This window comes from Coenobita brevimanus, chromosome 78, assembly GCF_032717465.1.
Source record: "Coenobita brevimanus isolate Jiangsu-jjx chromosome 78, ASM3271746v2, whole genome shotgun sequence".
Taxonomy (NCBI): domain Eukaryota; kingdom Metazoa; phylum Arthropoda; class Malacostraca; order Decapoda; family Coenobitidae; genus Coenobita; species Coenobita brevimanus.
In genome coordinates, this window is record NC_137031.1 from 17,181,773 (window position 1) to 17,207,676 (window position 25,904).

Below are 25,904 nucleotides of genomic sequence, written 5' to 3' on the forward strand. Positions count from 1 at the left end.
GAGGTGAAAAGATTAGTAAGAGAGAGTAAGAAGAGAGTGGATGAGGAACTTGGAAGAAACTTGAGTGGAAAGTGGAGGGAATGTAAGAAAATATTCTGGAGAGAGGTAGAGATAGACAGGGTGGCAAATAAGTTAGTTGGGGAGTGAAAGATAAAGATGGTAGATTACAAGTGGAGAAGGGAGGAAAAGTGAGCAGGTGGAGAGAACACTTTAAGGAATTGTTGAACATAGAGCATGAAAGTGATGCAAGTATAAGTGGCTGAGGAATGGCTGGGAGAAGGAGGGATGTGAGAAGAGAGGAAGAAATCAGTAGGACAGAAGTTGTGGAAGCAATGAAGAAAATTAAAATGGGGAAAGGCCCAGGAACTGATGGAGTGTGTGGTGAAATGCTGAAGCATGGGGGAGAGATAGTAGTAGAATGGATGTGGAAGATGTGCAGATTGGCCTGGGAGGAAGGTTAAGTACCGGAGGATTGGAAGTCTGGTATAATTATTCCCCTGTATAAAGGAAAAGGGGAAAAAGAGGTGTGTGGTAATCATAGGGACATTTGTCTTCTTAGTGTAATAGGAAACGTATATATGGTAAGATACTTATTGACAGAATTAGGAAAATATCAGAGGAATTAGTTTGAGAAGAACAGGGAGGTTTTAGGAGTGGAAGATATTCATTCTTAGATCTTTAGTGGAAACGTTTCTAGAGAAGAGAAAGAAGTTGTATGCGGCCTTCATGGATTTGGAGAAAGCATAGTACAGGGTGAATACACAAGGATTGTTGAAAGTATGAAGATTATATGGAGTAGATGGGAAATTGTTGAAGGCCGTGAAGAGTATGTATGAGGGTGCTAAGGCTGCAGCGTGTGTGGATAGTGAACTGAGTGATTTTTCTATTTGAAGGTTGGATTGAAACAATGATGTGTCATGTCTACATGGTTGTTCAATCTGTATATGGATGGGGTTATAAAAGAGATACTAGGTGGGACACTGGATGTTAGAGCGGTCCTAGTGAGAGAGGGCAGTGTTTGGAAACTCCCTGTTCTGTTGTTTCCAGATGATACTGTGTTGTTAAATGAAGACGAAGGGGAGCTGCAAGGCTTGGTGAATGAGTTTGGGACAGTTTGTAAGAAACAGAATCTAAAGGTGAATGTAGAGAAAAGTTGTGGTCTTCGAGATAAGTGAAGTCACTGAATGTACAGTGAGGTTGGATAGAAAGGAAGTGGAAAACGTGAGTGCATTTAAGTACCTGGGTAGTGTGATGAGTAAGGATGGAAGTGTAGAGGGTGATGTGCTTGAAAGGGTACAACAGGGAAGAAAGGTTGCTGGTTCTTTGAAAGCAGTGATAAGAAACAGGGAAGTGAGCATGTAAGTGAAAAAGCTACTACATGGCAGTATTGTAATACCAACTGTAACGTATGGAAGTGAAGCTTGGATCTTGTTGGAGGGACAGAAGTCAAGAATGAGAGCAGTGAAAAGGAATTATTTGAGAGGAGTGACAAATGAGGAAGTGAAGGACCATTGTGGTGTGGATGTGATAGGAAGCGTTAGGAGAAACACACTGAGGTGGTTTGGCCATGTGGAGAGGATGGAGAGTGAGAGTCTAACGAGGAGAGTGTATGTGAGTGAGGTGGATGGAGGAGAGGGAGGGGGAGGCCAACGATGAGATGGAGGGATGGAGAGGTAAATGAGAGAGGGGTGTATGAATTGGTAGCAGGGCAATGAAACGGCGGGGGATAGGGCGACATGGAGGCGATTTACGTGTGGCCACCCCTTACGTGATTAAGGCATCTGGCATATATATATATATATATATATATATATATATATATATATATATATATATATATATATATCCATCATCCAATCCTATCCTACGTTGCCCCATGAGGAACGTAGGAGCCCGGGGCTAGGCAAGTTGGTCCTGACATTTAAGTTGAGAGTGACCAGCCTCACTCATCCGTGAGTGGCATTACGTGAGCAAGAAACTCCAACCATCTCTTGGTTATAAACCTTCACTGGCTCAATCCGATTGGAGTGCCATATTTACCCACTAAACCACCAAGAGCCAATATTTGGTTATATGGTTACCACCCAGCATAGTCAGTAGTTTCCTGGTGTACAGGAAACCATTTGGCTTGTCACTCAGCGTAGAGTCACCCACAAGCAGAACGAAGAGAGGAGAATAAAGGAAAGAAAGACAGAAGAGGAAGTGTAAAGTTACCCGTAGGCAGAATGACGAGGAAAAAATGAAGGAAAGAAAGACAGAAGAGGAGGGAAAGAAAGAAGGATGGAGGAGTGGAAAGGGCAGACACATACTCGTAGCAGCACTGCATGAAGTGTGTGGATGTTGAGCGCCCCAACCTAACACAATATATGTATACACACACACTCACACACACATAGACACACACACACACACACACACACACACACACACACACACACACACACACACACACACACACACACACACACACACACACACACACTCACACACATACACCTCTCGCTGGTGCAGTGGTAACGTTCTCGCTTGTCAACTGGTGGACGGGAGTTCGCGCCTCGCTCAGGTTGCGAAAAGTTTCACTGACGAAGTGGGTGGTTACTGTCCCCCTTGAGCAAGGGGACGGGTGTGTACGTATGTGAAGGTCACAGCCTTGCCCTTAGATCGGACTATATGAGCTCTCAGCTCCCTTCCGGGAGGGTAAAAGCTGACGATCACGACCATCAAGTGATCCTGACCGACCCGGTGAATTACACACACACACACACACACATACATAGATAGATAGGTAGGTAGATAGATATAGATATAGATATATAGATATATCATCATCATCAGCAGCAGCAGCAGCCGTTACAAGTCTACTGCTGAGCAAGGCCTCCCCCAACCTTCTCCACGAATTCCTCGACTGAGCCAATCTTCGTTACGTTTTCCTTTCAAATTTCTATATCTCATCTCTCCATGTCCCACTGGCCTTTTCCTGGTACGCGTACAATTTCTTGGTGTCCAGTCAGTCAGCCTCTTGCTCCATCGGTTATCCCTCATTTTTGCTACATGGCCTGCCCACCTCCATTTCTGTTCTTTTATAACTTCTGTAATATCTTTGACTTTAGTCTGCTGTCTCACCGAAGTTGATCTTTTCCTGTCTCTTAAAGATATTCCCAACATTGACCTTTCCACTGCTCTCTGAGACCAGATTAATTTATTTTCCAATGATTTTGTCAGTTTCCATGTCTCCCAGTTATACACCATAGCTGGAATTATACATTCGTTATACACTTTTCGTTTCATACAAAGTGGCAAGCGATTTTTCATAATGTCTTTATGTTTACCGAAGGCTTTCCATCCAATTGTAATGCGTCTCTTTATTTCGCTATCATTATCTTTCGTTAATTTTAGTATTTGCCCCAAGTAATTGTGCTCCTCAACTTCAAGAATTTCTTCGCTTATTCTGATGACGCTCTTTGGAGTTAGTAGATTAAACATTAGTTTTACTCCGGTTCATATTTAGCCCTACTTTGAGACTTTCTCTGTTCAAGTCATTTAACATTTCTTGCAATGTCTCTGCTGTTTCTGATATTAGGACAGTGTCATGAGCAATTCTTAACTGGTTTAGCTTTTCTGCATCTATGGTCACTCCTTTGTTTTCCCAGTCTAGCTTTCTGAAAATACTTTCTAGGCATGCTGTAAATAATATCGGTGAAACAATTTCTCTGACGCACGCCCTTTCCAATCTTAATTTTATCCGAGTCTTTATATAATTTAGCTGTAACAGTTCCCTCTTTATGTTTTCGAGCAGTTTTACAATGTTCTCATTCACTCCTTGTTCTTGCAATGAATTGCTCCATTGAGTCGAAAGCCTTATCGTAATTAACTAACCTTATGCATAGTGATTTATTCTATTCTGTAATTTTCTCAGTTAGCTGATTCACTGTATGTAGATGATCAGTAGTCGAATACCCGCTTAGGAATCCTTCCTATTCACGAGATTGGTTTTCCTCCAAATTTATTATTGTGTTCGTAAGGACTTTAGTGAAGAGTTTGTAAATGACTGATGATAAGCTAATGGGTCGATAATTACTAAGATCTTTTGAGTCACCTTTTTTTGTAAATTAAAATAACTATTGCATTACATCATGTTTTGGGAATTTTCTTCTTTTTTATACGCTGAGTAAATAGGTGAGCAAGCCCGATTTGTACTTGTGCATCCCAAAGTAAATCTGCTGCTATTTCATCCTCTCACGGAGCCTTCGTTCTTCTAATATTCTTAAGAGAAATATATACTTCGTCTGGTGTTACCTTAGGTATTTTACTTGTGTCAGCTGAAAAGTTAGCTATTGGTACTGCTGTCTGTGTTGCATACAGTTCTTTGTAAAATTCTCCAACTCTCTTCACCATCTTATCTTTGGATTTAATGACTTCACCGTTTTTGTCTTTCAGTGATGTAATTGGTTGCTTTCCTAGTGCATTTTAACTTCGGACCTGTTTCAAACTTTGTCCTTTTTTGATGGTTTCTCTGATCTGGTCCGCGTTTCTCTTTTTTTTTTCTTCTTCTCGTTGTCTCTTGTTGATAAGCTTGTTGATAGGCTTATTTGATTCTCGATTATAGATAGATAGTTAGACAGATAGATAGATAGGTAGGTAGATATAAATATATATATGGGGAAGGCGATGGCTCAATCGGTAGAGAGATGACCTGCAGTCCTATCGGACCCGGGTTCAAATCTCCGCTGGGGCAGGGAACAGTTAATGGATTTGAATTTCACAAAATCAGACTTTACTGATCTACCATAAGACCCGCCGGCATGTCGTAAAAATACTCCCGCTAATACCAATACACCAGTCCTGTAGAAGACAGCCCTAGCATGTATTCAATATGGACGGTGGGTGTTAGCGCCGAAGTGTGACATGTAGAGGCGTATGGTATGTAGGAGGACTGCTGGGCCGTGGGAGCAGGCTGTGAAGCCTATTTCCAGAGTCGGACACATAATATATATATATATAGATAGATAGATAGATAGAGAGAGAGAGAGAGACAGATATAGATGTAGACATAGATATATAGATAGACAGATATAGATAGATAGATCATCATCATCAGCCATTGTATGTCCACTGCTGAACAAAAGCCTCCCGCAACCTTCACCACGAATTCCTTGACTGAGCCAATCTCTGCCACGTTCTACCGGCAAGCTTCTCTGTCTCATCTCTCTATCTTTTGTCTGGACTTTTTCTATTACGACTATTCTCTTGGAGTCCAGTCAGCCTCTTGGTCCAAAGGTTATTCCTTATTCTTGCTACATGACCTACCCACCTCCATTTCAGCTCTGTTATAACTGCTATACTGTCTTTGATTTTAGTCTGCTCTCTCACCCAAGTTGATCTTTCCCTGTCTCTTAAAGATATTCCCAACACTGACCTTTCTCTTGCTCATTGAGAACGGATTAGTCTATTTTCCATCGATTTTTACAGTTTTCAGGTATCAGAACCGTCGTCATAGCTGGAATTATACTTTCGTTTTTTACTTTTCGTTTCACACGTATGGGCAAGCTACTTTTCACGATGTGTCTACGTTTCGCAAAAGCTTTCCATCCAGTTATAATGAGTCTCTTTATTTTCCAAGCATGGTCCTTCATTAGTATTTACCTCCAGTAATTGTACTCCTCGACTTCTTCAGGAATTTCTTCACTTATTCTGATGACGCTTTTTCGTGTATTTGGATTAAACATTAGTTTTACTCCGGTTCATATTTAGCCCTACTTTTAGCCTTTCTCTGTTCAGGTCATTGGACATTTTATGCAGTGTCTCTGCTGTATATGAGATTAGGACAATGTCATCTGCAGATCTTAAATGGTTTAGCTTTTCTCCATCTATATTTACTCCTTTATTTCCCAAACTAGCTTTCTGAAAATACTTTCTAATCATACTTTAATAATTTTGATGAAATCGTATTTCTCTGACACACATCCTTCTCAAACTTGATTTTTTCCGAGTCTTTCTGTATTTTAACTGTAGCGGTTTCCTCTTTATATGCTGTATGTTTTCAAACAGTTTTACGATGTTCTCATTTACTCTTTGTTCTCACAATGAATTTGTAATTGCTGTGTGCTGCACTCGGTCGGCAGCCTTTTCGTAATCAAGAAAACCTAGGCACAGTGGTTTATTATATTCGGTAGTTTTATCAATTACGTGATTGATTGTGTGCATATGATCAATAGTCGAATACCAGCTTCGGAATCCTGCCTCCTCACGATGTGGGTTTTCTTCAAAATTTGTTGTTATTCTGTTTGATAGGACATTAGCAGAGACTTTGCATATAACCTCTAATAAGTTAATGGGTGGATTCCAAGATATTTTCAGTCGGCTTTATTGTAAAGCATAATAAATATTGCATTACACCATGTTTCAGAGATATTCTTCTTTGTACTCTGAGTTAATAAATGGGAGAGCCTGTTTTGCTCTTCTATTCATGCGTCCGATGGTAAATCTGACAGTATTCCATCTTGTCTTGGGGCCTTTCCTCTTTTCACACTACTAAGAGAAATATTTACTTCGTCTGGTGTTACCTCTGGTATCTCACTTGTGACAGGTGAAAAGTTAGCTATTGGTACTATTCTCCTTGATGCATACAGTTAATTGTAAAAATTTTCAACTCTTTTCACCATGCTTTCTCTGCATTTAATTATTTCACCGTTTTTGTCTTTCGGCGATATATTTTGCTGCTTTCCTAGTGTAATTTCACTTCGTAGGTGTTCAGACTTTTTTTTTTTCCTTTTTTTATGGTTTCTTTGATGTGGCCCATGTTTTTCTTTCCTTTTTCTTCTCTTTGTCTCTTGTTCATAAGCTTATTTAATTCCACTCTTTCTGTTTCATCATTCTTTGTTTTTACTTTCATCGTCTTTCTTCTTTTCATGAGCTCGAGTAATTTTTGAATACTTCTTTGTTTTGGTTGCACTAGCTTTCCCTATACCTCCGCTGATTTTCTTAGCACTATTGTTGGCCTAGTATTCAACTTATCAATGTCATAGTGAGCATAATTTGGAGCCTGAAATCTGTTCGTTATTTCTAACCGAAAGGTGCTTAGTTTCGCTTACTTTAATTGGGCATATCTTGTATTTTTAATCAGATTTCTTCTTTCGTATCTGAAATTGAAACTGGCTGTGCAACGCACCATTCTATGGTCACTTCCTATATTTCTATCTATCTATCTATTGCCAGACGCCTCAATCCCCTTTGGGGTGGCCACAAACAAATCGCCTCCAAGTCGCCCTGTCCCCCGCCATTTCACTACCCTGCTCCCAACTCACACCCCCCTCTCTCATATACTTCTCCACCCCATCCCTCCATCTCATCCTCGGCCTCCCCCTCCCTCTTCCCCCCTCCACCTCACTCACATACACTCTCTTCGTCAGTCTTTCACGCTCCATCCTCTCCACATGGCCAAACCACCTCAGTGTGTTCCTCAAAACGCTTCCTATCACATCCACATCCACACCACAACGCTCCTTTATATCCTCATTCGTCAGCCTGTCTCTCCACGTGACTCCACAGGCTCCTCTTAAATAACTCATTTCCACTGCTCTCACTCTTGACTTGTGTCCTTCCAACAATGTTCAAGCTTCACTTCCGTACGTTAGAGTTGGTATCACAATACTGTCATGTAGTAACTTTTTCACTTCCATGCTCACTTCCCTGTTTCTTATCACTGCTTTCAAGGAACCAGCAACCTTTCATCCCTGCTGTACCCTTTCAAGCACTTCACCCTCCAGACCTCCATCCTTACTCATCACACTACCCAAGTACTTAAACGTACTCACGTTTTCCAATTCCTCACCATCCAACCTCGCTGTACATTCACTAACTTGCGTCGTTCTTATCTGCTGTAATAAGTCGTTTTCATTCTTTGTTTCTCGCTTTGGACTTCTCCAGGTCAATTTTCTCTGTGTTCTTTCCTTAACCCCTCCCGTCGGGCAGATGTTGTCGCGAGCGCTCCCCCCCCCAGCCGGACATTCCTGAGAGAAATCGGGAAAATCCTCTATTTTTAAACCTTCATATCTCAGTTAATACTTAACCAGGTATACCAAACAAGGTCTCATATTACTCATCAGTCCTTTGATTTTAACCCATAAGCTTCAAAACACCCATATCTGGACACTCCTGAGTGCGAGCGATACACCCACATCTAGCCCGGATCTACTTCCCAAAGTGGCAATTTGTAAGTCACAGCGACACCTGTCAACCCCTTCTCACCGTCTCACGGGTCAGTCACCTGCCAGTCACGATGGAGGATGGATGTCGAAAGCAGTCAGGGGAGTATTCTACCTCCAACCATACTGTTCCAATACAGGTTATGTTCTATGTTATATTTTTTTGGCTAGGAGAGTCTGAGTGTATAAATAAATAAATAAAATAATAACTAAGAAATTATTTTAAAAACTCATTTCAGGTTCTTCAAATTCATGTAATTTTCATGAGGAAAATGAACTCGTGTCATTTTCCTCAGGTAAATAACAAGAATTTGTAAAAAAAAAAAAAATCAATCGTAAAACAAAATTATAAAAAACCCTTGATGCACTTTCATAGCCAACCACCTCTCTTTGTCACCACTCAATCGTTTACCACTGAGCTACCACGGCCTTTGGAAATGAAAGTCAGACATTCAAACCATAGCTTCCCATATGTTTTTCAGTAAAAAAAAAAAAAAAAGTATAATGAGACTCTTCAACCATTTCACGATTTACAGCTAGCTATTACCCCATGTACAGTTATGTGTCTATATGACTTGACCACAACCCTGTAATGCATATCCATGCTTATTACATGCAGTACTGTACAGTTTCAAATGAATGTGAGGAAGGCAGGATACTTTATCTGAACCTTGACCCCGCTTTAGTGAAACCACCCTTATATAAGCCACCACAGTATAATAATGACAACATTTTAGCCAGCTGTTATCTCATCCTTATGTATGTGTGCCTAAACGACTTGAACATATCCATGTTTTCTAATATACTATAGCAGTAGCCGTGTATGTGTGTGTGTGTGTGTATTTTGGGCAGCCAAAACTACACATTCAAATCACACCAAAATTGGCACAAAAATAGCAAAAAAATCGCTGATGTGAACATACTTGGTCCCATCGTGATTGGAAAACTTTTACTATATTTAATGAGCGATCACATTTTGACCCAAAAACGCTGCTCCCAGTGCCCGGCACAGGATCTCCATAGAATTTTTTGCCCAGAGGTAGAACTAAAATAAACTGTAGCAGTAGCCGTGTGTCTGTGTGTGTACTTCGGACTTGCGTTTGGAGAACTTGGGTTCCATTCCCGAAGCTGCAAATAACACGATCAATTGGTTAGCTGCAAAAAATCCAATTGACAACGTTAACTAGAACAGCACATAAACACGAGAGCCCTCTGCAGGAGCAAATGCGAGGGCCCCAAAGGGCCCATGAGCACTTGTCTGTACTATACAATGTCAAAAGAATGCGAGAAATGCAGGAAATCTGAAACTTAACCCTACTCAAGTGACAACCTCGACATATCACCCACAATATTTGAACATTATGCTTCCTCGACTTCATCCAACAACAGATTGTTAGTCATCTTCTATAATCACAGCTCATGAGTATGGAAATACATTTATTGGAGCCAGGAAATAGTTGCAATTCACTCTGCACACTTGATTGCCGGCAGCCCCGCCTTCGTCCGTTTATCCCCTACCCTCGCATGTCCTGTGGAAATGGCCTTGACCTGAGCGAGCCCTGTCTTTGTCTCTCCCATCTCCCACCGGTGCTCTCTCTCTCTCTCTCTCTCTCTCTCTCTCTCTCTCTCTCTTTCCATCAGTACACCCCTTTTTTCCCCCAATGGTTTGTTTCCATACCCATATCCATGTATTTTTCATGTGTGTGTGTGTGTGTGTGTGTGTGTGTGTGTGTGTGTGTGTGTGTGTGTAAGTCTGCCAAAGCACGGGCGTCTTGCACGGGAGGCACAGTGTAGCCAGTGGTCTTTTTTCTTGTTTTTCACAGTACATATGAGCTTTATCATCAGCACTCCCTTTTTCCCCCCATAGTTTGTGTTTGCACCGACTTACACAGTTTAGTGGCTGGTCAGGACGGACACACACACACACACACACACACGACAAATTCTTAGTGTTACTAACTAGCTAACTTGTGAACATACCAGGGCATTTTAGCGACCTATTATCAGGTGTACAGTTATGTTGGTGTGTCGGTGTGACTTGAACATCACCCTATCATTCATATCCATGTCATATCCATATCCATATATTGTTCTTATATTCCTCGGTCCACATCAGCCTCGTACTTTATCTGTACACCCATTTCCCGATGTGATTTACATTTGTATTGGCGTATTCAGTTTATTTTAGGGTCCACTCTGATACTCCATTTTCCCTCACACTCGGTAACTATAAGATGCTTTATGTCACCAACTTCTCTAACTTCTGTTCACAACTTCGCCATTACCATGGCTTTTTAGGAAAAAAAGAAAAAAGTGTTTCCCAGAGGATACGCAGATACGAAGTATACTGTATGGCGAGTACACTGAAATATATTTCATGTTGTTTTGCGAGAGTTGAGTTTTGGCGAGAAAGTCGCACAGGCAAAGGGTCCATTTGAAGTAAATGCCGCAGACAGCGGGTTAAGCTGATTGCCTCAGATGGTCTGTTAAGTGCATGTAGGGAGAGTGAATGGGGAATGAGGGCAATTTTTGTTGTATTTTTGCTGGTGTTCGTATGCGTGGTGGAGGTTCAGTGACACAACAAAGGCTTACACTAGCCCTTCACAGTAATAACACTTTGGTAACACTTCCAGAAGACCAAAATCCACTACAAACACTGTTTAAGTGAATATTTCTGCATAATCGGTCGATCATGGTGCTAGCAACGACCTTAAAGGCAGGCTGTCCACTCGCTTCCACCCCCGCCACCCAGTCTTACAGACAGACTGACAGACAAACACTCTTGCACTCTCTCTCTCTCTCTCTCTCTCTCTCTCTCTCTCACACACACAGGGAAACATATGTTTGGTTAGCATTGTCGCTCGATTCTGGCACTGATGAGCGAGTAGAAGTCTGGGTATTACAACTACTAGAAATAATACTATTATTACTAATGCTACAGCTACAACAACCACTACTACAGCCACTACTACTACTACAACTACCACTACTACTAATACTATAACTACCACTACTATAGCTACTGCTGTTACTACCACTACCACAACTACGACTATTACTACCACACCTACAACTCATACTATCACTTCTACAGCCACAACAAGTACTATAACAAAAAACTAATATATATATATATATATATATATATATATATATATATATATATATATATATATATATATATATATATATATACACACACACACTCAAACCTCGATTTAAGGGAGTAAATGGGGAATCAACTTGTCCCTTAGTTAAAAATGTCCATTGTTTTACCACATATAAAGACAATCTTATCATAAAATGCAATGATTGTTTCACTTATCTTACGTATTTATATGATTATGAATATTATTTTATGGGTACTGTATAAAGAAACATATTAATGTATATACCCTAGACATTACATATCATTTTTTAATGGTCTTGTCCATTTGTCTGGTAGAATATCGAGTCCCTTAAATCCGAAATCCCTTAACCCGCCCCATCCCGACGTTTTCTGGGCAGTGGTACGCACTATAGTAGCCGCAGCGAGAAATGAACGCTGTGGTGGGGCAGCCGGTCATCCGGGGATTCCCCCACTGTAGCCATATCCACATGTCACCGACCATAGAGGTAGGATGTCACCGACCATCGGCCACCGCTGCAGCCCCGCTCCATGATCCTTACCCTGTGTCTCTGGCTTTCTCTTTCTCTCTCGGTTTCTATATAAACTGGTGTATTTCCGAAACTAATTATGAAATTATTATGACTTTTGTTCCACACCACCACTGAGGTAAAAATCAAGGAGAGTTTTCTGTATAAAGGTTTCCCCCCCCTTGTCTGAGGGCAGGTCAGTTCTGGCGAGTGTATAATTATAGGTCAGGCGGAGGTATCGGCAAGGCCGCACTCCCCCGCTCATATGCCACATTTAGGAGGGGGGGGAAACCTTTATACAGAAAACTCTCCTTGATTTTTACCTCAAAGGTGGTGTCGAACAAAAGTCATAATAATTTCATAATTAGTTTCGGAAATACACCAGTTTATATAGAAACCGAGAGAGAAAGAGAAAGCCAGAGACACAGGGTAAGGATCAAGGAGCGGGGCTGCAGCGGTGGCTGATGGTCGGTGACATGTAGATATGGCTAGAGTGGGGGAATCCCTGGTCATCCCAGCTGCCCCACCACAGCGTTCATTTCTCGCTGCGGCTACTATAGTCCCGACATTTTTGGACCTTTTTTTTTTTTGGCTCAAACATCCGCTTTTGGTGAGAAACATAGAAAATTCATAGAGAAATCGCTAACCTGAGGTTTAAAATACTCGATCTAGGTACGAGTACCTCCTTACCTGACTGGGTTTTCTAACAGGCTGGCACCAAAGAAAACTGGTTCTATGGGAGGGTAACTATTTTATCCACTCATAAACAGTATTTATTTATTTACTTGGTACGAATTTATATGTAGTACAAGAGTATATTGGTTTTCAAATAGTAATATAGGCATTATAAGCATTGATTCACTCACTAACTCATCACCATTCATGACCTTTTTTTCCCACATTACCTGATCAGCATTTCTGATTGTTTCTTCCTCTAATGCTATGTAAACTTTGTCCTCCACATTGTCATCGATTAGGGAATCACTCTAGCCCTGAATGTCTTTATTGGCCAGGTCACTGGTAACAGGTGAATTGCCGAGACAATGGCGTGCAGGGGGGGGGAGAGGTTATGCGATGTAAGGCATTGTCCCTGCTTGGCATCTTGTAGAGGAATAGAGGAAGGTGTCCCGTGTATACATGCCAAAAATCACTCGCGAAATCACTTGTAAAAATTGAAAATTGTGCAAATTAGGGACCTTGCAATGTTGCCGCGTTAATTTACATCTCCAGGATATGAGTGCACATCATGTGAGGACGTGAATTCACGTCTCCGGGACGCGGTGGGTTAAATGGAGGTCCCTGAAATCGAGGTTTGAGTTATATATATATATATATATATATATATTGTGAACAAAGTACCGGTAGTTTTTTACGTACTGCTCGTAATCAGAGACACTTACCACTATGGCTTTCTTGTGATTTGTACTTTTCCATCATAAGAAATATGTATAAACTAATATTTTCAAAATAAAATAAGGCAACAACTTAATCATGAAACAAATGCTCTGTCTTCATTATGCACATAAGTCTATGCACAGCAGTGAAATCATTTTTCTTATAAAAAAAAAAAAATACTGGTATGTACAAAACTAATGTATGCATAATACTCAGACTAGTATCACTCTGTCTTTTGAGTGGAAATCGAAGCAACAGTTAGCGCAAAGTGCCACCTCACATTCAGCACACCACCACTTTGTCATATGGCGTTGCTGTGGTCGGCGTGATGAATTAGCGCAAACATAGCAATGCTGAAAGGCTTCTTTGCCTGCAGGTGTTGGAGGAGATATTTCCATGTAGTGCCAGCTGAGGTGGTCCCTGCACTGATGGCGGTCAGGCAGTTGCTGCACACTGTGTTTTTGCTTCATGGAATGCTTTCCCTGTCCATCTCCAGAAGGCCGTAAATTACATCCTTCTCGAACTGTCTGAGGGATATACTGGTCTGTAGGACATCCTTGTACTGAATGTTAAGGCATTCAGTACACAGATTTCCAGTACATGTAGGAATGCCTTCTTATGCCACTTACAACACCTAAGACAGTCAGTGGTGCTGATCTGCATATCAGATTTATCAACGAGTCGCATGCTCACATTATACTCGATACCAGCATCAGGCTTCAAGACTGGATGCCTCATTCTCCTATCGACCTTACCTGTGTCAATCAACCTATCCTCATGAACCGTGCAGAGGATGTTCACTCTTCTCTTATCGTGCCAGTGAATTGCTAGGAGTTTACCTGACTTCAAGGTCCTGCACTTCCCCATCACGGTGCCTTTGGGAAAGGATGGCCAATGCTTCCTCTTTGCATGGACAGTGCCACACGATCCAATTCTGAGTTCTTGCAGGTACTTTGCAAGACTTGGTGCCGTGTAATAATTATCAGTGTAACGGATGTGGTTGCCACGGAAGTACCTGTCCATCAGCTTCTTGACAACTGAGCCAGAGAAGCCATGGGGATCATCCTTGAACAACACTGCATCGTACACTGTATACACAATGAAATCCAGCATGTACCCAATCTTGCAATCACACAATGCAAAAAACTTCATTCTGAAACAATGTCTCTTTCAGAGAATGTACTGAATGAAGGCAAGATGTCCCCTGAACAAAACAAGCGACTCATCGATAACAACCTTCCAGAATGGCCTGAAAAACGGTCAAAATGTTTCCTTCATCATCTCCAGAATCGAGCGATTTTTCCACAGCCTTTCATTCAGATGTGGGCCCATATTCATGGAAGAATGCAGGTACCTCAGGATGTCAAGATAGCAGTCATGTGGCATGTACTTATCAAATACATGCGTTGCAGCAATATTGTCCACGGGCCAATAATCGTATATATTGTGTTTCCTACCATGAGGCAACATTGTTAATGCTAGCCAAACATACATTTTGCTAACATTCGTCACACTCCATTCTTTTATCTTTGCACTCTCTCTCAGGTGCGAGGTTTCAGCCTAAATGCTGCAGAATTCCCTGAAACTAATAATTTCTTTCACAATGAACTCCATCATTCCCGTAGTGAAAAATGCAAGGAAGAAGTCCAATGCAGAAGAAGATCGATTACAGAGGAATTCTGGCTGCACACCTGCGTTTGTGTCATTGAACACAGGTACCTCGGGTTGAAACCCCGTCCCTTCCTCCCATTCAAAAGTTTCAAATCTACCAGTCCAATGTTCCTGCCTTGTCTGCCGTGCACGTGGCCTGCCCCATGCCCTGCCACTGCCCCTAGCATGGTGGCGTGGTGGCGAGTCCGCTGACTCATCACTAGATGAGGCAGGTGATGATGCTGGTTATGGTGACTGTGGTGGTGATAACGATGGTGATACACATCAGCGGGCACGTGCCTGCCGATGTGCACCTTCACCAACATAGCCCGATGTGCTGGGCTGTGGTGATAAGGCACATGGTGAGGCAGGCTGGTGTGGCGAGCCACGTGGTGAGGCTGGCTGGCATGGCGAGCCACGTGGTGAGGCTGGCAGTGAGGCACGTTGTGAAGCAGGCCGGCATGGTGAGGCATGTGGTGAGGCAGGCCGGCATGGTGAGGCACGTGGTGATGTGGGAGCCAATGCAGGCCGGTATGGTGAGGCACGTGGTGATATGGTAGCCAATGCAGGCTGTCTTTTTAAATATTGCAGTGATGTAGGATGAGTGGAAAAAAACACCCTTGGCTGCCCTGGTGCACAACTGCTCAGCTTGTGACATTTCCTCCTCCCATGATCCTCCACCTCCTTCCTTTCTTCACTCCCTACCTCCTGTTCCACATTCTTCACTGAACGAATATCACCCTCTGCAAGATCACCATCAACATCTGACCCTTCGTCATCAGAAAAGGCTGATGATCGTGCAGAGGGAAGAGATTGCGGCACAATGGAGAACTCATGGTCACTCTCCTCATCTGAGGTGTACATCTCCACACTCAGCATGGTGATGTCACTTCCCTCAGAAGAGGAGTCAATTTCCTCACTCACTATTGGCAATAACGGTATATCCAACTCCCTCCCTATTGCACTGTCACTAAGGCTTTTCCTCTTAGGGCCTGTTGACTTCATTGGTGTGGAAGTCGGCAGTTGCAGGTGGTCACCCAAGGGTCCGGACACAGGAATATTTCTTTGTGTAGGTCTGTCCATTACGGAGATGTGTAGGGAACTGGAGTGTGACTGTGATGCGTGCAGGTGGGTTGCCAATGGCTGTGTGTGGTGAAATTAATCAGCTGAATATTCAAATAATGGCATGAATTACTAGATCATTAAGCAACGTTGGGTCTGGTTAGTTCTTGGATGGGTGACTGCCTGGGAACACCAGATGCTGTTGGCATCCCTACGTGTCAAGTGGGGTTGGTGGAGGATTAGTGCCCCTCCCTGTAAAACAATTAACTCTAAGCCCTTGGCCACCCAGTTTAGGATACATGGCGTCTGGCAATGAATGAATGAATGAATGTATACATGACCCCCTGATGGCCCTGGGAGGACATGTACATGCCACCCAGATGGGATGGATTAAAGAATGTTTTGATTATTCTTATACATTTTAGCAATATTTATCACCATTTTACCTTATCATTCCTTTCACCCACTCCAAATTTTCCAATACATATTTCTCCATTTTTCAGTTTGCCAACTTTTCCATTGAAGTCTCCCATGATTCTAGTATAAGTGGTCTTTTCTTTTTCCATGATCTGGGAGATGTTGTCAGAGAATGTTTATGTTTCTTCATCGGATCATTGAGATGTCAATGCATATATTTGCCTTACTTTCAGATTGTATCTTTTGCTTAGTCTAATTACAATCCTTGCTACTCTGTCAGATACACTGCTGAGTTTAACAACGTTCTCTGCAAGGTTACTCTCTTTAACTCTCCTCCTCTTACTGGCTCCCTTCAACCTCTGTTTCTTCACCACACTGTTGCATCTTTATCTCTTTCCTATCGCTACTTCAACAGCCACTGCTCCTCTGAAATGTCTGCTTGCATCCCTCCACCTGTACGACGTGCACGTAGCAGCTGTCTAGCAACATATTCTCATCCCTTTTCTGTCCAACACTCTGATGCAAGAGTTAACCATTACTTCCAGTTCTTCATTTATGCAACAGGTCAGCTCCGGAACTTTATCCCTCTGTCTGTATTTCCTGCTTCCTATGATCTCCAGTCTTTCAAACGCAGTGTGTCCAAGCATTTCGAATTGAACGGATCTTGAATTTGGCTCTCTTTTGTAATGTTTTTGTTTTTTCTTGGAGGGAACAGTCTGCTGGCTCTTGGCCCTTGGTTCCTTCTTCCTTCCTTAGCCCTGGATAGGTAACCGTTTTTTTGTTACTATATTAGATAACGTGGGGTATGACGTACCCCACAGAAAAAAAAATAAAACAAAAATACTTCCGTTTGAAATATTTAAAAATGCTTCAATACACAAATAATTCAACCCATTATCATTAAATAGGGCCAGAAAAAATAAAGTATAATTGAAAATATATATATTTTAAAGTTTATACAAAAATGATTAAATTTTATGTGCACAAATTTTAAAATTAAATCTTGCAAAACTGAAAAGTAATATCATGATTTCTTGGGTGGCCTGCAGTAGACCAATGTTGGGACCTTCTGTATACAAAAGGAGAAAGACAACAAATTAAAGTAAAAGATCACAAGAGGGCTCAACTGAGGATACTTTATAGGTAACCTGGGGTATGACCTACCCCAATGGCTCTATAGAGCAAAATCAGAGCCAAGTACAGCTATGACCCCATCATCCCCATGAAGAGCATCACTAGGCAGGAAGGTAATGAGACTGACAGATCTATAGACCTTATGCTCATATTTAAAAAAAAAATAAATTTCGGGGACTGGGGTTTCTGATACCTCATGTTACCTATCTAGGGTAAAAAAGAAGATTAGAAATCCTACACCACAAATTCTTTCATTTTGCTTTCCTCTGTAGTTAGAAAGGTGATTTCTATCTAGTAACTAAATTTATTTTTCGTCTTCCTTGTGGATCTCACTCAGACCTACAATATCCTAACTAATAGCCTATGTTATAATTCAGTCAGCAAGGTATCAAGTTTGCAATCTTCTGCAAGGCTTCTTACAGTGTGTATTTATATCTTCATGGATTTCAGTTAGTTTAATGTCACGGTCTCTGATTTGCTGAGACAGTGCCTACTCACTTTCGATGACACACTGTCCATAAGCACAGGAGGCATTGCTGCTGGACCTTTAATAGATGATGGTCCAACAGGAATGCCCGTGAAATCATTAACAGTAGAATTCATGTTTCATCTGGGGGAATTGTGGCAAATAATCTCACCTCCCTGCCACATGGTTTTTGATGAGATTTTTTTTTTTTTTTTTTTTGCTACCTTATTCACTATATTTGGTGGAGCTCTATATACCTATGGGGAAGGGGGGGGGTTCCATGCTCTGCAGTAAGATGGTGCCTAGAATATCCGCAAGGCCTTCCCCTATCCGCCATCTGGGGACACACCAGGTAGCAGTGGGATCCTTTATACATATACATATATATATATATATATATATATATATATATATATATAAATATATATATATATATATATATATATATATTGTTACATAACCTATGATTTCATCATCCTTTGTGTATTTTTAACGCACAGTATGCTGCATGTTTGATCACGAGCGTGTTCTGCCTCAGTCCCCCCCTTCTACCGTTATAGTAGAGTAAGTCGTTCTTTCTGTTGTTCAGAGCGGGATTGTCAACTCTTTGTCCCCATGGCTTCATTTGCGCTTCCTTCTTACAAGTCGTATCAAGCTCTGCTGGCCCCTATATAATGAGCTCAGTCTCTGCATCATTGCCACTTAGATCTGCTCCTCATTTTGCTCACATCTCTGTCCTCCCCTGTGCAGTTATTATTATTGTGAGTGCTCAGGAAGTCTCCAACCATCTAGCAGCTGTGTGTAATTTGAGTATAACTGTTGTTGCATTTTTTTCTTGTACTGTGTAGCATAAGGTTAATTCTTGGGCCTAGTAAGGTTTTTGTAATTCATGTAGGGTTCTTATTGTTAGCCATTGTTCATAATAGTTTTTATCTGTAATAATTTATCTTGCATTAACTGAGCATTACCCAGTGTATTTTCATTTTAACAGGGCTGACTTAGATAAATTTACTTATGCTAATTTCGTGTTAATAGAGGCTATTGCAGTTAACCATATATTTAACCTGTTTTTTGCCATTACATTATCCTTATGAGTCCTGAATGTTTAGTTGTTAGTTTGAGCATTAAACTTTAACTTGTAATTTTACCTAACTCTTTTGTTTTGAACCTGGAACTTTGCGGGACAGTTTTCTCTGTTCCGTAACAATATATATATATATATATATATATATATATATATATATATATATATATATATATATATATATATATATATATATATAATCATCATCATCCAAACCTTTCCCACCTTCGGGCAGGGCGAGAAGTAGCAACGTCCTATAGATAGATAGATAGATAGATAGATATAGATATAGATAGAGTTTGTATTTTAATAACAGAACAGAAGGAGGAAAAACAAATGAATAAAAAAAAATAATCCATACACTAGATTACTGGTGTCCACTGTTCATAAAATATCTGTAACAGACTTGAACAGCTATGGGTTGAAGTTTGGAGGGAAACAACTCTGGGGAAGCGAGTTCCAGAGAGACACAGTTTGGGAAATGAAAGAATTCTGATAGGCAGAAGTTCTGTAATATGGCTGAGTGACATTCCAGTCATTAGCGCTACCAGATGCCCGTGTAGCACGAGGGAAGGCATGGAGAGGTGGCATCATGGACGCAACTTCGTCTGAGTATTTGCCATAAAAATATCTGTAAAATAATGCAAGGGAGGCAACAGTCCTTCTTACATGTAGGGGAGGTAGTTTATTTGTGATGGCAGGGTTGTTAATAATTTTAACAGCTTGTTCTGAATTTTATCCAGTTGTTTTAATGCAACCTCTCCACATCCATTCAACAAGGGTGAGCAATATTCAAGCTGAGAGTGCACATGACTTATAAATTATAGTCAACTGCTCGTCAGTGAAGAAGTTACGGACCCTGTACAATAATCCAAGTTTCTTTGAGGCGGTTTTAACAAGTGATCTAACATGAGAGGTCCAGCTGAGGGCATTGTTAAAGTGAGACACCGAGAATTTCAATACTTTTGGAGATGGGAATATTAGTAGCCCTGAAAGTAATGTACGAATCTGGCAATATCTGTTTATTAGTAAATTATATACATTTAGTTTTACTAGCATTAAAAGAGACAAGGTTGTTTTGTTCCCATTCACTGATCGTAGATAGGTCTAGATTTATGGAGATGGCTGTAATGAGTTGAGAGGTATAGATATTAGACTTTGTAAATGGGCGTCTGAGTGTGTTTGAACTATGTAGTGTTGAGTCATCTGCATATGAGTGGATGGGATTGTGGGTGACAGATAAGAGGTCAATAATATGAACCAGGAATAGGGTTGGTGCCAGAACTGATCGCTGCGGTATGCTGACGTTAATTGAGTGGAAATTGGAGTATACATCATCTACTTTTATCTTCCTGTCGCTAAGATATGAAGAAATCAAGGGAACAAAAGACGTTAGTCCATAGCAAGGGAGTTTAGACAGCAGGGAACAGTGCCATACTCTGTCGAAAGCTTTAGAAGCATCAAGGGCTACTGCATGAGTTTCTTCCTGTAGGTCAGTTGATTGATGGATGGTATGAGTCAGGAGATTGAGTATGTCAATGGTGGACCTTTCGTGGCGAAAACCATTTTCTCTGTTACTAATCAAGTTGTTGGATTCAAGATGTTTAACAATGTGCTTATTAATTAAAGTTTCAAATACCTTTCCGAAAGAAGATGTGACAGCTATTGGTCTATAATCAGAGGGGTCAGAGGAAGTTCCTTTCTTAGGTATTGGGTGGATATTGGCTTCTTTCCATGAATTTGAGAACGAAGAAGTACGTATGCATAGTCTGAATAAATTACCTAGAGCAGAGGGAAGTTCAGGGGAACACTTTTTCAGAACAATTGGCGGAATTCCACCTGGTCCTGGAGTTTTGTTGGTAGGTAAATTGTCTAGGATGAATTTTACGTATTTTGTATTTTAAGTGGGACAATTTCAGGAGAGTCAAGTTCTAGTACAGGGACATTCTGGCTGGCATTCTCTATGGTAGAATTTCTGGCAAATGTACTGGCAAAAATATCTGCTTTTCCACGCAGGTCATTTGTAATGTTGCCATCTGAAGATTTTAGTGAGAGAATGGAAGATGACTTGTTAAAGTTATTATTGAAAGAATAAAGAGATGACCAGAGTATTCTGTTCTCATTAGGACTGTTAAATAATTTTGACACTTGCTTTTGAAGAAAAGTTGATTTAGCTAAATTTATTACAGCTTTTGTATGATTTCTAGCAATTTTAAATTGAGAGAGTGATTCAGATGTTTTTTATTTTAAGTAAGAGTCATATGCTAATGACTTTTGAGCTGTTGCTCTGGCACAGTTGCCATCAAACCATTTTGAAGAGTTCGATCTTTTAGTGAACTATTGACTTGGTATGAATAAATCCATACCAGCTAGTATTAAGTCGCAGATGTGGGACTGGGTAGAATTGGGATCACTAGAGAAGAAAGACTGCCATGGAATGTCAGCAGGATAATTTCTAAATCCATCCCAGTTTACCCTATCAAAGTGACAATGGGTCACCCTGACAGGTTCAGAACGGGGAGGTGTGAGAGAGTTAACTAATGAGACTTTGAAGAGATTGCGATCGGAGGATCCAAGTGGTGACAGTACCTCTATCCTGTATTGATCTGGATTGTTTGTCAAGAATAAGTCCAAGAGATGGACATTATGGTTAGGATTATCAAGTATTCTGGTTGGTTGCTTTACCAACTGGGTGAGATTAAACGATTCTGCAAACAGCTCGCACTCTAGACCAGCATCGTCAGTCCGGGCAGAATGCAATAACCATTCAACATTATGTATGTAAAAATCACCCAGAATGGTAATTTCGGTGCTAAGGGCAAGGTTAAGGTTACTCAACTGTGTGGATGTGGAATCAAATACACTGGGTTCCAAAGAAGCACTGGGGGAGCGATAGACTACACAGATATATTTGGTAATACTTTGACAATTTAGTTTATACAATGAGTAATCAAAACTGCATGAAGTGAAATTTAAAATATTGTCAGCTGCATATTGGGATTTGATATAACAACAGGTGCCGCCCTTGTTACGGAAGTTTGTAAGGAGATGGTAACCGGGAAAACAAAATTGAGATATACCAGTAAAGGGTGAGATTTGTGGTTCTGTGAGGAAAAGGGCCAACGGGTATATGGACTGAAGGAAAAATGAACTGAGTTTAAATTTGTGCTAAGGCCGTGGATGTTGATGAAAAATAAGGCCGCACTTTCACTTCTCCACTGACGAGCATTATCAGAATTTGCAACAGTCGCTGCCGGCACAGTCGCTTGATGGCGACCGGGTGGACCCTGTGCCACCAGCCCTACCCTGCCAGTGGTGGCAATCCGAGGTACCACCTCATTTGATAGCAACATTGCATTGGCCATTGCTAAAGAGAGTGAATAGAAGGTGTGATATGTCATGCGCATGTAGTTTGGTGTAGACAGTTGAAGGTAGAGGTATTAAGAGAGTTTGCTGGCCTACTCTCTGTGTAAATGAATGCACTGAAAATGTTCAGTAAAGGGAGATGGTCAGGATCAAGTCCTGAGGGCTGCTGAAACGGGAGCTCCAACTCTCCCCATATCTATATATATATATATATATATATATATATATATATATATAAATATATATATATATATATATATATATATATATATATATATATATATATATATATATATATATATTTATACAGAGAGAGAGAGAGAGAAATAGATAGATAGATAGATACATAGATATAAAATCATCATCATCTGAACCTTTCCCACCTTAGGGCAGGGTGAGGAGTAAAAGTGTCCAGGCAGCCCAAATTTGCCCAATCCAATGGGCCATGCTTCTTTTCGCTCACCATTCAACCCCCTGGAATCCTGGCTCTATCTGATACGCCAAAAACATTCACCACTTTCTGTAGCTTTACATAAACATATCCGATAGAGTCAATCCGGAAGCTGTCACATTAAAATGGAGTAACAAATCTCTGATCATGCGCTTCTCCTCATAATATTCATCCAGCCAACCCGATCTCTTGTCAGTCCTCTAGACTCACCGACTTCCACACCTCTCTTCCTCATACACTCATCCACCATATTCCCTCAACCTTCTCCTTGGCTTACTTTTTTTTTTTTTTATGCAAGGAAGAAGGAACCAAAGGCTAAGAGCCTGCAAAACAGTTCCCTCCAAGAAAAACAAAAACTATACCAAAGAGAGCCACATTCAAGATCCGTTCATTTCGAGATGCCTGGACACACTGCGTTTGAAAGACTGGAGATCATAGGAAGTAGAAATACAGACAGAGGGAGACAGTTCCAGAGTTGACCCGTTGCCTAAATGAAGGACTAGGAGTAACGGTTAGGTCATGCATTAGAGAGTTGGACAGAAAAAAGGGTGGTACGCACCCGTCGTAGAGGTGGAGGGATGCAAGCAGACAGTTCAGAGGATCAATGACCATGGAAGTAGCGATAGAAAAGAGATAAAGAGGCAACGGTGCGGCGAAGAGACAGAGGTTGAAGGGAGACAGTAAGAGAAGCAGAGTTAATGAGACGAAATGCCTTTGACTCCACCCTGTTAAGAATAGCTGTATGTGGGGAACCTCCCCACACATGAGAGTTGTACTCCATACAGGGGTGAATAAATCCCGTGTATAAAGTCAACAACTGGGCAGCGGTAAAAAAAGGTACGGAGTCGGCCTAGCACACCTAATCTGGAGGACACTTAACCCTGCCAGAAACCCCGGTTATATGGTTACCACCCAGCGTAGTAAATGGTTTCCTGGGTACAGGAAACCATTTGGCTTGTCACTCAGTGTAGAGATCATATGGCACCTCTACATTGAGTGAGTGGATGATGGGTGCCCTCACCTACCACAAAAGATGATAATAATTGTAAAAAAAAAAAAAAAAAAAGGATTTAATCCCCAAGCTAGGCAACTATGGCCATATAGCTCCGCTAGGTTACAGGAGCGCGCTATCACTCCCGGCACGGCAGTCCCGGGAGAGGCTCGAACTCGCAATCCCCCGATTACGAGCTTGATGCTCGACCACTGAGCCACCGTGCCCCATCTTAATACCTCATTCGTTGGCAACCTTCGTTACTTACAATTTTCTGCTCGCACACACCATTCCACGGCTCCCCACCTCCTCTCATATACTGTATAATCAATACATTTTTCTTTGTCCGCTCCGTCCTCCGAGCACCCTTTACCTCATCCACTCTCTTATTGAGCCTCTGATTTTCGCTCAATGTTCATGGAGGGATTTGCCGAGGGATAACCTATGACAACCATAAAACTCCGTTCGGGCAACTTGCTAACGGGATTCGTTATTGTTAGAACGTGCTCGAGGCTTCCTCCCTCATGGTTACGATATGGCTATTGTTGCAATAAGGCGCAGTAAACCTCTACTGTGGTTCCGGCGTAGCAGGAAAAATTTATGGACTTCCTTCTCATCGACATTGTCATGAACCCACTGATTGTTGCCTTATTTTTAATTTGTATGTCCTTGCTGTTCTCACCTTCTCTGCCTATCTCTCTCTCTCTCTCTCTCTCTCTCTCTCTCTCTCTCTCTCATCATAAAAGAGATGTAATATAGTGATAGCCACTAGGCCACTGGAAAAATTAAGCGTGAAATTTCCTCAGCGTTCTCCTGTTTTCACACTTTGATAGCAATACAGTGAATAAATATAACTGCCATTTTTATACCCAGTACGAAAGGCTTTGTATTTCCCCAGCCATTTCCTCTTCCTTTCTTTCTGTACGCCTTCCTCGCCCTTCCTTCGTCTCATTCTTTTTCTTATCCTTCTCAAGTACCTTTTGTAATTCCTATTCTCCGACAGCAGACTCTCTCTTTATCTCTCTCTGCCTCTTTCCTAAGAGATTTCCCATAGTCATCCTTATAATCGCCCTCCCATATCACCATCACGCGCTCCCATTTTTATTTTCTCCTTGCACTACTTCACAGCCACTCTTGTCCTCCCTCTTCCATCCATCAACCACTACCTTCTCGTCTCCCTTTCTTCTTTTCATTCACTTTCTCTTTTGCTCTGTCCTCATTTCCACTAGACCTCCGTCCTCTTTCCTCTTTCGCCTGTCCCTCTTCACATCCTGTTATTGGTACATTACGTGATAGAATATATACTACTACATTAATTTTTTCAACGATATAGTTATATGGTGTGTTATAATACTGAAGGTTAGATACCATCTTGCTAATCTACCACTATCATTTATTTTGAGACCTTTGGAGATATGTGTGACAAGATAAGGTGTGTTTACACGTTCAGTGGGAACATTTTGTCTCAACGACTTGTAGGGTGTGGTTAGTGGATGCGACTGGGCGTAACTTGTTATTTTTTATCGTGCTGCAGGAGTACAGCTCTCAGTCCAGTGTCTCAGTGTTTGGTACATATTCAAAACCTCAATGAAACTAAATGAAAAATAAAATCTGTATCAATGTTCAAACTTATCTTATCCAAAGGAAGTCTAGGCCAAAAACATAAATAAATAAATTATCTTCCTCAAACAAAGCATCACTTCTAAATGATGTCAAACCTAAAATAGACACTCCTCTCATACCAAGCAAACGGAAACCCATCTCACAATTAATATACGCCTCTAATGAAAGTTACCGCTGTCACAATACTTCCCACTGGAAGCCTAGTCGCCATTCAGTACTAAATGAAATCACAGCTTTATTTTACCAGATATCAAAGTCCATGTTCTCAATAACCACTTTGTCACAAGTGAGAGAGAAATAATCAGTTAGTACTAGGGCTCTGGTGGTGAAAGCAAATCCTGTGAAAAGTGCCTGATCCTTCCTCTCCCTTTCCAACTTGTCACAGGATCGGTATTTAAAAAAAAAAAAAAAAAAAAATGTAATCT